This window comes from Saimiri boliviensis, chromosome 19 (assembly GCF_048565385.1).
Source record: "Saimiri boliviensis isolate mSaiBol1 chromosome 19, mSaiBol1.pri, whole genome shotgun sequence".
NCBI classification, from domain to species: Eukaryota; Metazoa; Chordata; class Mammalia; order Primates; family Cebidae; genus Saimiri; species Saimiri boliviensis.
In genome coordinates, this window is record NC_133467.1 from 31,392,841 (window position 1) to 31,407,234 (window position 14,394).

General features: G+C 52.5%; 1 protein-coding gene and 1 pseudogene across 1 annotated transcript in view; one reads left to right on the forward strand and one right to left on the reverse strand.

The window, feature by feature from the left end:
• Positions 1-14,394, reverse strand: part of VANGL2 (VANGL planar cell polarity protein 2) — a 30,559-nt gene that overhangs the window by 14,251 nt on the left and 1,914 nt on the right. The window lies entirely within an intron of this gene.
• On the forward strand, positions 743-8,853 carry LOC141582172 (uncharacterized; annotated as a pseudogene).

Consider the following 14,394-nt stretch of genomic DNA (forward strand, 5'->3'; position numbering starts at 1 on the left):
TTAAATTGAGCGGTTCTAGAAAGTCTCTGGGAAATGACACCTCAGCAGGGGCCTGAAGAAACAGGAATTAACCACGCAAAGAGTGCAGGAAAAAGCCCATGGAGCACAAGAATCACATGCATGAAGGCCGAAGGCAGGAAACAGCTTGTTGTATTTAAAGAACCAAAAAAGGCCAGCGGGCCCAGAGTTGAGGAAGAGTGTGGGCACCAGAAGGTGGCTCTACAGAGACAGCCAGGAGCCAGGTGAAGAGCCTGAGCTTTATTTTATTCTAAGGCCACAGGAAAACTTGGAAGCATTTTAGCTATGCAGATGTGGATTGAAAAGAGGGAAAAGCAGAAACAGGGAGAACAGTCAGGAGGTGACTGCAGCGGTACAGGCTTGACTAAGGGTAGAGCCACAGAAGAGTGAGTAATAGTCACGTCTGAGACTTACGTGGTGGTCAAATCAATAGGACCTAATGAGTGGGAAGGGAGTGTCAAGAATCCCTGGCCTGAGCGAGGCAGCAGATGGTAGCGCCGTCAATAGGGTAGGGAAGACTGGGGAAGTAGCAGCCTTGTGAGGGAAGACAATTAGTTCAGTTTCCAGCCTGCTAAGTTCATGGCCATGCGATAGCAGGCAGCCGGGTGTCAGAGGAGCCAGACTCGGAGGAGAGTCTGAGCTGTAGGTACTGGGGGTGTGAAAAGCCATGGGGATGGATGGGATCACCTAGGGAGAGGACTACATAGGACATAAAGGACCCGATATGCACACATGTCCGGAGGAAAAGGAGCAGGCAAAGGGGATGAGAAGGCCAGAGGAGGAGGGCAGCCAGAACAGTGGGGTCTCAAGGCAGCCAGGAATTTAAGAGTGTTTTGAGGCTGGGCACGGTGGCTCACGCCTGTAATCCCAGCACTTTAGGAGGCCGAGGCGGGTGGATCACGAGGTCAAGAGATCAAGACCATCCTGGTCAACACGGTGAAACCCCATCTCTGCTAAAAATACAAAACATTAGCTGGGCATGGTGGTGCGTGCCTGTCGTCCCAGCTACTCAGAAGGCTGGGGCAGGAGAATTGCTTGAACCCAGGAGGCGGAGGTTGCAGTGAGCCGAGGTCTGGCCATTGCACTCCAGCCTGGGTAACAAGAGTGAAACTCCGTCTCAAAAAAAAAAAAAAAAAAGAGTGTTTTGAGGTCAGAATTAAGTCAACCAAGTCCAATGCTGCTGAGAGGCTGATTACGTTAAAAACTAAAATGGGGGCCGGGCGCGGTGGCTCAAGCCTGTAATCCCAGCACTTTGGGAGGCCGAGGCGGGTGGATCACAAGGTCAAGAGATCGAGACCATCCCGGTCAACATGGTGAAACCCCGTCTCTACTAAAAATACAAAAAAAATTAGCTGGGTATGGTGGCGCGTGCCTGTAGTCCCAGCTACTCAGGAGGCTGAGGCAGGAGAATTGCTTGAACCCAGGAGACGGAGGTTGCGGTGAGCCGAGATCGCGCCATTGCACTCCAGCCTGGGTAACAAGAGCGAAACTCCGTCTCAAAAAAAAAAAAAAAAAAAAAAAAAAACGGGGTTGGACATGGTAGCTCATGCCTGTAATCCCAGCACTTTCACTTTGGGAGGCCGAGGTGGGTGGATCACGAGATCAGGAGTTCAAGATCAGCCTGGCCAAGATGGTGAAACCCTGTCTCTACTAAAAATACAAAAATTAGCCAGGTGTGGTTTCAGGCATCTGTAATCCCTGCTACTTGGGAGGCTGAAGCAGAGAATTGCTTGAACCTGGGAGGCAGAGTTTGGAGTGAGCCGAGGTCACGCCACTGTACTCCAGCCTGGGCAACAGAGCAAGACTTCGTCTAAAAAAAAAAAAAAAAAAAAAGAACTAAAATGGATTTTGCTTTGTATAGTTACCTCTATTCCAACTACTCTAAACCATTCGTAATTTGAGAATAAGCAATATGATTGATACATATTTATACCCATCTCCCCTCCCATGGGCGCAGAGCAAGGAACTGATAGCAACCTAGTAAATGAAGACAGCCATGCCTCGCTTAGCCACAGGAATACTCTCTGAGAACTGTGTCATTAGGCAACTGCAACCTGCGAACACCTGCACAAGCCTTGACGGTATTGCCTACTACATACATATCCTATATGGTATAGCCTATTGCTCCCAGGCTACAAATCTGTGCAGCATGTTACTGTACTGAGCACTGTAGCCAACTGTAACACACCGGTAAGTACTTGTGTATCTAAACATAGAACACGTACAGTAAAGATACAATAGTATAATTTTATGGGACCACCATCATATATGCAGCCCATCACTGACCAAAACAACCATGACTATATGCCTCTCTGGCTCTCAGGGAAACTATAACAACTGTAGGGAGATGAAATCAACGTGAAATCTATTCATTCATCCTCTTAACAGAGTTCTATAGAGGCAATCCTCCATAGGATTAGTTATATTTGTCAGTATCCCCATGTCAAAGCACATGTGTGATAAGGACACACTTAGATGACAGAGACATAATACCTTAACCCAACCATAAGCCTTTCCACAAACCTTTGCAAGAAAAACGACCCTTATTTATCCCCCTGTCTGAAAAACACATGTTGGGTTCATCTACCCGCTCCCCTGAGGGCCTATTCTACTGGCCTATTCCTCCATATAGTTAGACATCTCACCTGCATTTCTCTTGATGTGGTTCCAGCCTATTCTTTCTTTTTTTTTTTTTTTTGAGACAGAGTCTTACTCCGTCACCAGGTGTCAGGCTGGAGTGCAGTGGCACGACCTTGGCTCACTGCAACCTCCGCCTCCCAGGTTCAAGCAATTCTCCGGCCTCAGCCTCCCAAGTAGCTGGGACTACAGGTGCACGCCACCACGCCCAGCTAATTTTTTGTATTTTTAGTAGAGACGGGGTTTTACCATGTTGGACAGGATGGTCTCAATCTCTTGACCTCGTGATCCACCCGCCCCAGCCTCCCAAAGCCAGCCCATTCTTTCTAGTCCTCCTCTTAAAAACCAAATTTTGTCAGGAGGCTCAAAGACAACAAATGGGTCACAGAGTGAGATGGCGGTAGAGAAGGGGATGGGGAAGTAAACAGCCGCCACAGCCCAGCATCTAGACCCACACACTGAATCCCAGGCTGTCCCTCTCCTCATCCTCCTGCATACCCACCATCTGCCAAAGCCAGCGGCCAGAAGAACCACGATCTGGGTTCGAAACCTAACTCTTCACAGACTAGCTGTGTGACCATGTGCAAGTTACTAACGCATCTGTGCTTACAGCCTGGTAAGCTCATTAGTAAAACAGGGAAGCCGATGTCTTTTTTGTGGGGTAGTTGTAAGGATCACGAGGGTGAGAGAATTGCTTTTATAAATGGTTTAGCTAGTAATTAGTTAAGCGATTAATAAGTTTTAGCTCCAGGATCACTCATACTCCAATCCCCAGACACTTCCTCTGAGACTAGGGAGGAGGTGGTATAAATAAACCCTGCTGTTAGTACGACTAAATAAAGAAGTCTCACACACATTCGCGCACGCGCGCGCGCGCGCACACACACACACACACACCCCAACCAGAAGCACCACTTCAAACACACCCAGGAGGTAAACTGATGCCATTGCCTTTCCCCTATAGATAAATTTCAAACCAGTCAAGGGTACCAGTCCCCTCCCATCCTTTAGTTCTCAGCTGCCCAGCGTAGTGCTCCCATCTTCCTCCCCTGCTACTTACTAAAGACTCAACACAAACCCTGCTCCCCTGGCCTGCCAACCCAAGTCAGAGTGCCCAAAAAGCACCAAAACACACTTCTCTCCTCCCTACCAAACACAGGGGCCAAAAATGAACCCAATTTCTGAGACCTTTGCCTGCTGTGTCTTCAAGTACCCCAGGGAACTAATCCAAGCACTGCTGGGGGGGGGCCTGGGAGGAGAAAGGGGAGGGGAGTAAAGAGAAGGGAAGAAGTTCCCCTCATTTAATCAGTCTCAGGAATCAGGGGTTTGGAGGGTCTCCCGGGTGGGCAGCGTTCCCAGGGAAGAGATGGGGGGAGGGGATCGCTGGATGAGATCAACAAGTGGAAACGTCAAGAGGGATGATGAGGCGGGGAGGGAAGTCCGGACTCCGTGCAGGACAGGCAGCTGCCCCAGTCTGGGGAAAGGGGAGGCTGTTTTAAAGGAACGTGCCCCACTGCCTTTCACCTTGCCCCTCACTTCCCAAGACACAAATACATGCACTCAGTCCCCTGCTCAAACTAACCATGGATTATCTGGGGTTAAAAGGAGGCCAGGGAGGAGAGAGGGAGAGAAGACAGAGCCCGTCACAAAAAGGAGACCCTTTTCCCCTCCAGAGGCCTTTCAGAAATAAAATTAATGGAATGTGTCTCAGTATCATCCCAAGGGGATTGGGGGGAGTTGGGTGTGGGGGGGGAGGTGCAATGTGGGGGCTTTTGTCCTGGCTGCCCAGCTTCTCCCACATTGATCACCATGGCAACAAAAGCCCCCTGTTGCCTAGGTGATGGCAGCCGGGTCCTGGAACCCATACCCAGCATCCAAAGGGAGGGGGTTATGGAGGTGGGGGCGATAGGGACAGAGAGGGAGAGAATGAGGTTTCTCCTCTGGCGGCCCCAGCTTTTGTCTGAGCTCCAGGATCAGGTTTCTCCAGGAAACAATTGGAGGCCTCTGGAAAAAATACACTCAGAACCTGGCAACAGGCAGAGGGAGCAGGGCCCTAGAGTAGTGTGCAAGAGAGAGAGAGAGAGAGAGAGAGAGAGAGTGTGTGTGTGTGTGTGTGTGTGTGTGTTTAAGGGGAGTAGGTGTTGGCCAAAACACAGACCAAGAAGGACTAACCCTTTCCCATTTCTCACTCAAAGGAGGCAGCTCAAGTGGACAAGGTGTTGAACACAGACGCCAGCACCCCCATGTGTGGCGCGTGCTGAGGACCGATGACCAGATGCAGGCGGCTGTGGGTGCCACCTTCTGCCACTGCTCTGGCCCGGGCCCACTCCGCAGCCCAGTCCCAGCTACTTTACACCTGGGGTGGGGTAATGAGACAGAGCACAGATGAAGATGGGGCTGGGACTCAGCCACAGGAGAAAAGGGGGCCGGGGACAGAGCACAAACACTCACCTAAAAAGGGCACCTTTTGTTCCTCCACTCCACTGAGGACAGGGCTGGAAGCACCCGGCCAGCCGAGCTGCGGAGGGCACTTGGGTTTGTTTTTTAAAAGACTTCCACCCAGATGGGAAGATGATGGGAAAGAGGACAAGGAACCTCAGGTTCTCCTCACAGGAGCAGAGATCTCTGACAGGGCCATTTTCCTCTCCACAGTCAGGGACTAGGGAAGGGCCTGAGTACCGCATCAGACCCTGCCTGAAGAGTCCTCTGTGGGCCCCCACCCACTAAAGGTCTCTGATTCCTACACGGGAGCCTGGGTCTTACTGCATATGCTCTACAACCCTTTTCCACCGTAGCCCGTGGGCTGGGGTGTACATGTGGGCACCCCCAGCTGCCTGGCTCCCTAATCATTGCCAACCATAGTCCCAAGATCCAAGGATATCAAGATAGGTTCCACTCAAAGTGCCGGACGGCCACCTTTGGCCATGGAGGTGGCAAGAACTAAGCCCAGGGTCCAACCTCCCAGCTCAGGATCCCAGGGGCTGGCTGGCTGTGCAGCCAGAGCATCTCGCCAAGGCCTACAGCCAGTGCAGGGCAGAGCAGGGGCTGGAGACAGCTGTCCCACTTCAGAGCCTTGCTCGGTTTTCCTCCTTGTCATGCTCCTCTCCTGAGTTTCACAGATGTGCTTAACCCAGGCATCGCTGTCAGGCCCTGGTGCAGGGCTGAAATTGATGAGTGTGGGTTGAAAATGCAGACGCCCAACACGGCTTCCACAGAGGAGAGGAAGGTCCCAAACCTCTGACTATGCCCATGTCATTCCCCTGACGTCCCTGCCCCTTTCCCCGTCAGGGGGACACAGCTGACCAAACCACACTCTTCTCGGCAGGTTCCAGCACCAAGCTGAAAGGGGCCTTAGAGGGGCAACCCCAAATTTTACAGATAAAAAAGCGGGACCCATGGGCCGGGTGCGGTGGCTCAAGCCTGTAATCCCAGCACTTTGGGAGGCCGAGGCGGGTGGATCACAAGGTCAAGAGATCAAGACCATCCTGGTCAACATGGTGATACCCTGTCTCTACTAAAAATACAAAAAACTAGCTGGGCATGGTGGCACGTGCCTGTAATCCCAGCTACTCAGGAGGCTGAGGCAGCAGAATTGCCTGAACCCAGGAGGCGGAGGTTGCGTTGAGCCGAGATCTGGCCATTGCACTCCAGCCTGGGTAACGAGTGAAACTCCATCTCAAAAAAAAAAAAAACGGGACCCAGAGAAAAACGGTGACTAGCCCATGGCAGGTACTTCTACAGCAGCCCATTTCCGGCCTCCTCTCCTTGTTGGAAAATCGTACTAACACTGATTTTGAGGGGTGCTCCTCCAAAATCACCAGGAGACTGCTCTAGATGCTGGTTCTTTGAGTAGCCACAACTGCAGGAGGACCATGACAGGAGAGATGTGCTGACTCCGCCCAGTCCCCTCTTCTCACCAGAGACAGAGACTAGACAGGCTTCAGCTAACACAGCCAGGACCAAAGAACCTCTACCTCCCAAAGTGGTGGTTCGTGCACCCACTCATCTGCCGCTCCTAAGAACCTTGGTGTTCCTTCATCTCCATACGGCCTTGGGCTGTGGGCGAGCCATCCGTCGGAGAGGCTGGGCTTTCACTCTCACCAAAAGGACTAAGGTCCAGAGTGGGCAACGACCAGCTCCAGCCCTGGACCAGAAATGGGATAGAGATTTTATCCGGCCCCTCATTCCTATAACGTGAAGAAGGGTGTCCTTGGGTGACAGTGCTGCTCAGGAGGCCAGAGAGAACAGCTGGATCTCAGTGGGCCAAGGGGTGGGAGGGGCAGACCAGGGAGCCCAGGAGCTGGCACCAGGTGCCCCACCCCCGCCCTGTTAAGCAGGCGTTCTCCCAGGACAGCCCCAGACATGAGCTCACCATCTCATAGCCCCAGGGTGGGAGCAGGATTCTTCTCCTCCCTGGGCTGAGAGGCAGAGGAGGGGCGGGACCCCGGCCATGCTTGGGTCATGCAGGCATCTAGGCTTCCAGAGCAGCTTCTCACCCCCAGACCCCAGTGCAAGGTGCACCGCAGGGGAAAAGCCCACAGACTGGGCTCCTGGCCCGGATACCTGAGCTTGCATTCTAATTCAAAAGCAGTTGGGGAGGCCAGAGCCAAGCCCCTCTCCACCTACTTCCTTAATTTCCTTCAGTCTAAGGACGGGGGTGAGGCTGGGGACCTCTAAATCCACAGATACATGGAAATACCGACAGACACACACACACACACACACACACACACACACACACACACACACTCCATTCCCCCTCTGAAACCTGGAATTGCTCCTGCCAGCCCCACCCAGCTCCACCCACCCTGGCTAGGCAGGTTCTGTAGAGACCTGCTCTGCTGTCTGTCCAGCACCCCCACCCCCATCCCAGCTCCCAGAAGGTCCCTGCCCCCCAACACAGCACACCCGTGTGCACATACATGTCCCATAGCACCCCATTCCGTAGCCTTCCCCACACCCATTCCTAGTCAGTCTTGAAGAGAACACTGGAGGTGGAAAGGCTGCAGGAGGCAGGGTGACTAATCCCCCTGGCATCTGTCCCAGGTAGGGCCCAGAGGGGAGACGGGACACTCAGCTGGTGGGAAAGTAACCGGGGCTTCTGGATGCTCCATTTAATTTTTACCAACGGGTGGGCCCCATAATTTCCACCACCAGGCTTTTAGCTGCTTCCTCCCTTGGCCTAGGCAGAGAACTGGCCCTTACTGCCCACCAGATGAGCTGTGGAAGAAGCAGGAAGGAAAGCAGGCAGCTTGAGGCGTCTTCAGAGAGAGGGTGGACCATGGGAGGTGGGTGAGCTGTGCTGACCCATAAGCCAGCGTCCTGTGCACTCCAAAAACAAAGGCCCCCCTTAGGCCAGGCATAGTGGCTCATGCCTGAAATCAGCACTTTGGGAGGCAGAGGCAGGTGGATCATGAGGTCAGGAGATCGAGACCATCCTGGCCAACATGGTGAAACCCCGTCTCTACTAAAACATAAAATATTAGCTGAGAGTGGTGGCACGTGCCTGTAGCCCCAGCTACTCAGGAGGCTGAGGCAGGGGAATAGCTTGAACCTAGGAGATCGGAGGTTGCAGTGAGCTGAGATCTCGCCACTGCACTCCAGCCTGGCGACAGAGCAAGACTCCTTCTCAAAAAACAAAACAAAACAAAAGAGAACCGCTGCCACAGCCACCGTCTCTAGATCGCCTGGGTCCCACACGCCTCAGGGAAGCCGCAACGCGGACGCCCGACCAGTCAGCCGCCCCGCCGTGCCCTCTGCCAACCCGCCCATGCACCCACCACCCCCGGCAGCAGCCCCGGCTCCCGCCCCTTCGGGCCAGCCAGGCCTCATGGCTCAGATGGCATCCATGGCCGCAGGGGTAGCCGTGGGCTCAGCTGTGGGACATGTCATGGGCAGCGCCCTGACCAGAGCCTTCAGCGGGGGGAGCTCGGAGCCAGCCCAGCCTGCTGCCCAGCAGGCCCCCACCCATGCTGCCTCCCAAACCCTGCAGATGGGGCCCTGAGCCTATGAGATCAGGCAGTTCCTGGACTGTTCCACCACTCAGAGTGGCCTGTCCCTGTGTGAGGGCTTCAGTGAGGTCCTGAAGCAGTTCAAGTACAACCAAGGTCTGAGCTCCCTGCCCTGAAGATGTCGGTGCACTCAGGGGCCAGCTCCGCACCCACCTCTGCCCCTCGTCAACAGCTAGACCACAACACCAGATTGTATGCAGATAGCTGGGACCGCAAGTGAAGAGGAGGTTTCTCACCCCACAGTTAACCTAAGGCACAAATGTGCAATTAAAAGAATTTATTTAAAAAAACAAAAACAAAACAAAACAAAAAAGCAAATGCCCCCCTCTTCACAGCCTGCTGCCAGAGGTAGGCCCCAACTGCCCCTGGCCCTAAAAGACCTTCCAAGCCTGCTCACCCAGCCCCTGCCCTGGGATGTAAAGAAGTCGAAAGCAGCTAGTTGGGAAGGGAAAGTTAGCCAACCTTGGGCTTGCTGTGGATGGGGAGCGCTGAGCTGTGAGGACAGAGTGTGGAGGAAGAACATATGGGGACACCGTCAGCGAAGGCTGGATTGTGGGAAAGCAGCAGAGTGGGCTTCAGGGTGTGAGATGCAATGAGACTGGGGGTGAGGGTGGCAGGGCTGGGTATCCCCATCCTGAGAGCCTCCTCTTGCCTCAGCCCAGGGCCTTGGACCTGGCAACTTGGCCGGTTCTTATCTAGAAAAGCAGAGCCAGCTGAAAGGCCCAAGTACCCGACAGCCTCCACCATTTTGACCACCGCCCCACCAGAGTCTCACTCTTTTCTGAGAATTCTCAACTCCCCCATCCCCTATATCTGCCACCTCCTCCCTGAAGTAAAGCAGGAGACAAAAATGCATGTTTTTGTTCACACTCTGTTGTTTTTTAAGTGACTGCATTCACAGCCCGGGCTCAGCACCTGTTCCTATCTAAACCCTACTTACCCTAAGAAACCATAGCCCCTGGACCAGGCATGATGGCTTATACCTGTAATCCCAGCACTTTGGGAGGCCCAGGCAGGTGGATCACCTGAGGTCAGGAGTTCAAGACCAGCCTGACCAACATGGTGAAACCCCACCTCTGCTAAAAATACAAACTTAGCCAGGCATGGTGGCACATGTCTGTAATCCCAGCTACTTGGGAAGCTGGGGCAGGGAAGTAGAGGTTGTAGTGAGCCAAGATCGTGCCATTGCATCCAGCCTGGGCAACAAGCAAAAAAAAAACAAAGACCCCCTTGCTAGACCCACACATAAACACACCCTCTCTCTCTCTGACAAGGCAAAAGGAGCCAAGAACGCTCTGGTGAAAACAGGGGTCTGAAAGACATTGTTAGGGGCTGTGAGAAAACCCTACAGACAATAAGGACCAGGCTCCTCCCAAGACCCCACAGGCCATGGTGGCCAAAGCCTACAGTCACTCCCTTCCGCCACCCCCCACCCAAAATCTTGGTCCAGCAGGAGAAAGAGAGCCCCCCCAGGAGAGGTTTCTGCTCAGATGCCAGCCCCGCCCGAGGCTCATGACACCAAGGTGCTCCTCCTGGAGATGGGATCGTTCTCTGACTCCCACCTCGAGGGTAGGCTTCTCTACTCCTCAGGCTGACATTGGACTCATGTCTGCTTTTCAGAAAACAGGAGGGAATGACTCAAGCTCAAGAGTAAAGGCAATAATGAGCAATCAGACCTAACTGAAATGAGAGTAGAGGAAGGTGAAGAGATTTTGGGAAAAGGAAGAGCGCGTAAGTCAGAGAGACCTGGCAGAGCCTTTCACGAGCTGTGTAATCTCAGGTGAGTCGCTCCCCTTTTCCAAACCTCAGTTTTCTTAACTATAAAATGGAGATAATAGTGCCTGCTTCAGAAGGTTAAGAGTTTTCAGCAAAATAATGTATACAGAATATTACAGACTGGCACATTAGAATAGATGCTCAAAAAAAGTGCCACCTTTTCTTCTTTACTGGGTGCACAGCCAATCCCCTCCACTTCCTGCTCCCATAGCCTCACTGTAAGGAGAAAGACTGCAGAATAAGACGGAAGCACCTTTAGGCGCAGGGTTGGCCCTGCTGGCAATTAGACCACATCCAGGTAATCCAGGTATTGCCTGAGAGAGCAACCAAAACGCCTCTTCCTCCTCTCCCTGCATTCTTCAGAGGCCCATGGATCCCCACCTTTCCTCCTCTCCTTCCTCCTTCCTCCCTTACAGTGAGGCAGATCTGGCTTCCAGTCACCTCCCACTCTCCTCTAGGCTCTAGGCCCAGCTGTGTGTGGAGTGGCAGGGGAAGGGGCCCCCAAGCCTCCTACCCTACCCAGCCCCCAGATTCTTCCCACTCTCCCCTTTCTCTGCCCTACCCTGATTGCCAGGATATCCTCAGCTCTGCTGATTCCAAGTCTGCTTCTCCCAAACCAGTTCCCAGCTGTCATGTCTGCAATTACCAACCTTGCCAGGGGCATCCGACAAAGCACAGCAAAACCTCATTTCCAAAGGGCCCTACCATAGAGGGCCCCTGCCTCCTGCTCTGTACCAAGCAGGGTAGAGTACGGAATGCAAAAGCTCTCCCTGGCCCACCGCAGTTTTATCCAGATCTCGACAGAGAAGGTGAGAGAAGGCTGCCCCAGCCATATCACCAAGAGACAAAATAAAGAAGGGGCGGGTCGCCGCAGGGTACAGAGTAGGACTCACTCCCAGGCCTTTCCTTCACTTCTGCTGCCAAAATCTCATCATGCACAGGGTTGCCCACCTGTGGAGGTTAAAAGGGGCAATTTCAGGTCAATTCAGAGAGAGGGGAAGCTGATGCCAAGTGAACAGGGAAATGGCTTCCCCTGGGGATGAGAGTTGATGCATATAGGGGGCAGCTGCCCAGGAAAGAGCAAGTTTTAAAAGCCCTATCCCCAGCCCAGACCCTGAGAAGAGGCAGCAATACCCTAGCCTCTCTTCTCCCCTGATACCTCCAACCCTACCAACCCCAGAGGAAAAGCAGAAAAGGGATGATAAACTTTGTTTTACAGACAGAGACACTGAAGCCGAATCCCCACTTCACACTTCAAGGTGCAGGAACACCAAACACCCTGTGCACCTTTTGCTCACACTCAGCCTCCACCAGCAGTGCTCTCCCCAGACCCTCACGGCTGGCCTCGCTCATCCTTTAACCAGCTAAAGTCTATCCACACAGAGAAGAATATAAAAGGGAATGAAGTACTAATACATGCTACATGCTACCATGTGAATTAACCCGGAACACGTTATGCTAAGTGAAGAAAGCCAGATTCAAAAGGTCACACCCTCTATGATTCCATTTGTACGAAATACCTAGAATAGGCACCTCCATAGAGACAGATGCAGCCTGGTGGTTGCCAGGGGCTGGGATTAGGGGAAATGGGGAGCAACTGTCTTCATGCGTACGGGTTTTCTTTCGGGACGGTGCAGATGTTTTGGGACTAGACAGAGATGGTTGTTGCACAGCACTGTGAACGTACTAAATCCACTGTTCACTTTAAAATGGTTTATTTCCTATTATGTGAATTTCACGTCAATTTTTTAAAAATCCAGCTAAGGGGGCATCTCCTCCAGGAACCTTCCCTGGCACCTCAGGCCAGGGCCAAGCACCCTTCCTCTATGCTCCAGTGGCCTCCTGAACACGCCTCCAGACAGCACTCACTGGGCTGCAGTGAATCAACACGTTTCCGCATGTCTCCCCTGGAAAAACATCTTATTCCCCCCTCCATTCCCTGCACTTCACACAGCGCCTGACAGACAGGAGAGAGTGCCTAATGTGGTCGGCCAGAGGAAGAACAGAACCAAAGCCTAGTTCTCCTGTCCGACCCTGACCGGATGCAGTGGCTTACGCCTGTAATCATAACACTTTGGGAGGCAGAGGCAGGTGGATCACAAGGTCAGGAGTTTGAGAACTGCCTGGCCAATGTGGTGAAACCCCGTCTCTACTAAAAATACAAAAATTAACTGGGCATGGTGGCAGGCACATGTAATCCCAGCTACTCAGGAGGCTGAGGCAGGATAATTGCTTGAACCCAGGAGGTGGAGGTTGCAGTGAGCCAAGATCGCGTCACTGCACTCCAGCCTGGGCAACAAAGCGAGACTCCGTCTTAAAACAAAAAAACAAACGACAATCATCCCTCAGAATCCGAACCCTACAGCTAACATTTACTATGTGCCAGCCACTGTGCAACATGCTCTATTATTTCATTTAATCCACATAAACTCAAGAGATAGGGCCTATTACTAATTCCATTTTACAGGTGAGGCTTCAAAAAGCTACCAGTTTTGTCTGATGTCACAGAATTAGAAAGTGGCAAAGCCAGAATTTAAAAGCAAACGAGGGAAGAAGTCTACTTGGGGGGAAACCAGGGATTCCTTGTGGAAGGGTTCAGTCTAGGCTTGGAGGATGTGTCTGCTAAGAGGTGCCTAAAAGGCTAGGGAATGGGGCTTATTACTTGCCGAGATCACACCACTGTTAAGTACTAATTCCAACCAACTCTGACTCCTTTCTCTGGCCTCACAGTGTGAGGAACATTCAAGGGAAAGAATAAGACTGGAGTCCCTAAAACTCAGAGGGAATCAGAAGATCTCTTCCTTTTCCCCACCAAAGCTTCTATTAGCCACGTTCCCTCCCTGCTAACTGGAAGGACCTAGAAACCAGATGAGCAGATAAGACTGTCCTGCTCTAGGCCCAGGGAAGGGGGATCAGACCTACAAGGATCAGGGGAAGAGGCAAATACACCAGAGAGGCCTGCCCCGGAAGAACTAAAGGAAATAGAAGCCAAGAGCAAGACAATGGGCGAGGAGGGGCCAAGGTGGCCACTGACTCCCAATCCGGAAGTACTTTTAGAAATGGCATTTCCTATTATCTGACCGCAATTCCTCCTCTTTGGAAGACAGTCCCCACCAGTATAATATATCATGCATGTGATGAGTGTATACAGAGCAAACAAGGTACCCCAGAGGGCCAGGGCACACCATCTTGGATGCAAGAGCCTTGCTAGCTCTGGGAGCCTGATCAGACAGGTGTGGGGTTTGGGGGAATGATCCATTAAAAAAAAAGAAGGGTCTTTTCCTACTGTGCCCCCTTCCTGGTCCAAACATTCTCTAACCTCCCACTACTCTTATCTCTAGGCCTTAGGGAAGGCAGGGAGCCCTGGGGACCAAAGAGGAACATTTCAACTGCACATGCCCATTAGAGACTCTAACATTCCAACTGCAATTGCCCAGGGACCCTAATGGGCATGTACAATCTCACCTCAGTTCTTAAAACTGGGTGCCTCAACCCAGCCACTGGCAGCAAAAAGACAACTGCAGGAGTGTGCAATGGGGGAAGGCTAGCATCCTAAAGAAGGAGGTGAGCAACCCCTTCCCTACACCCCAGAAGGGAAAGGAAGAGAGAAGACAGGGAAAGAAGAGAGCTGTGGAAAGAGACATTCGCTTTCTGGATAGACACTGACTTCCCACCACACTATGGTGATGATGAGTATAGCCTGAGATGAGGAGTATAGCCGGCGATGGGGACCTGCCTTTCTCCCCACACACAGACACTCAGCCCTGGCGCCACACCCACAGCTCCATCTCAGTCATGCTTCTCACCAGGGAAGAGGGAAACTATGTGATAAACCACCCAGCCTCACTTGCAGAAACTCCTGAAAAAACACCCTATGCCACCTTCTCAACCCTATGGACAGGGAACCCAAGCTGTTCCCCACCAGGTCTCTCCCTTCCAGACACGCTTCCTC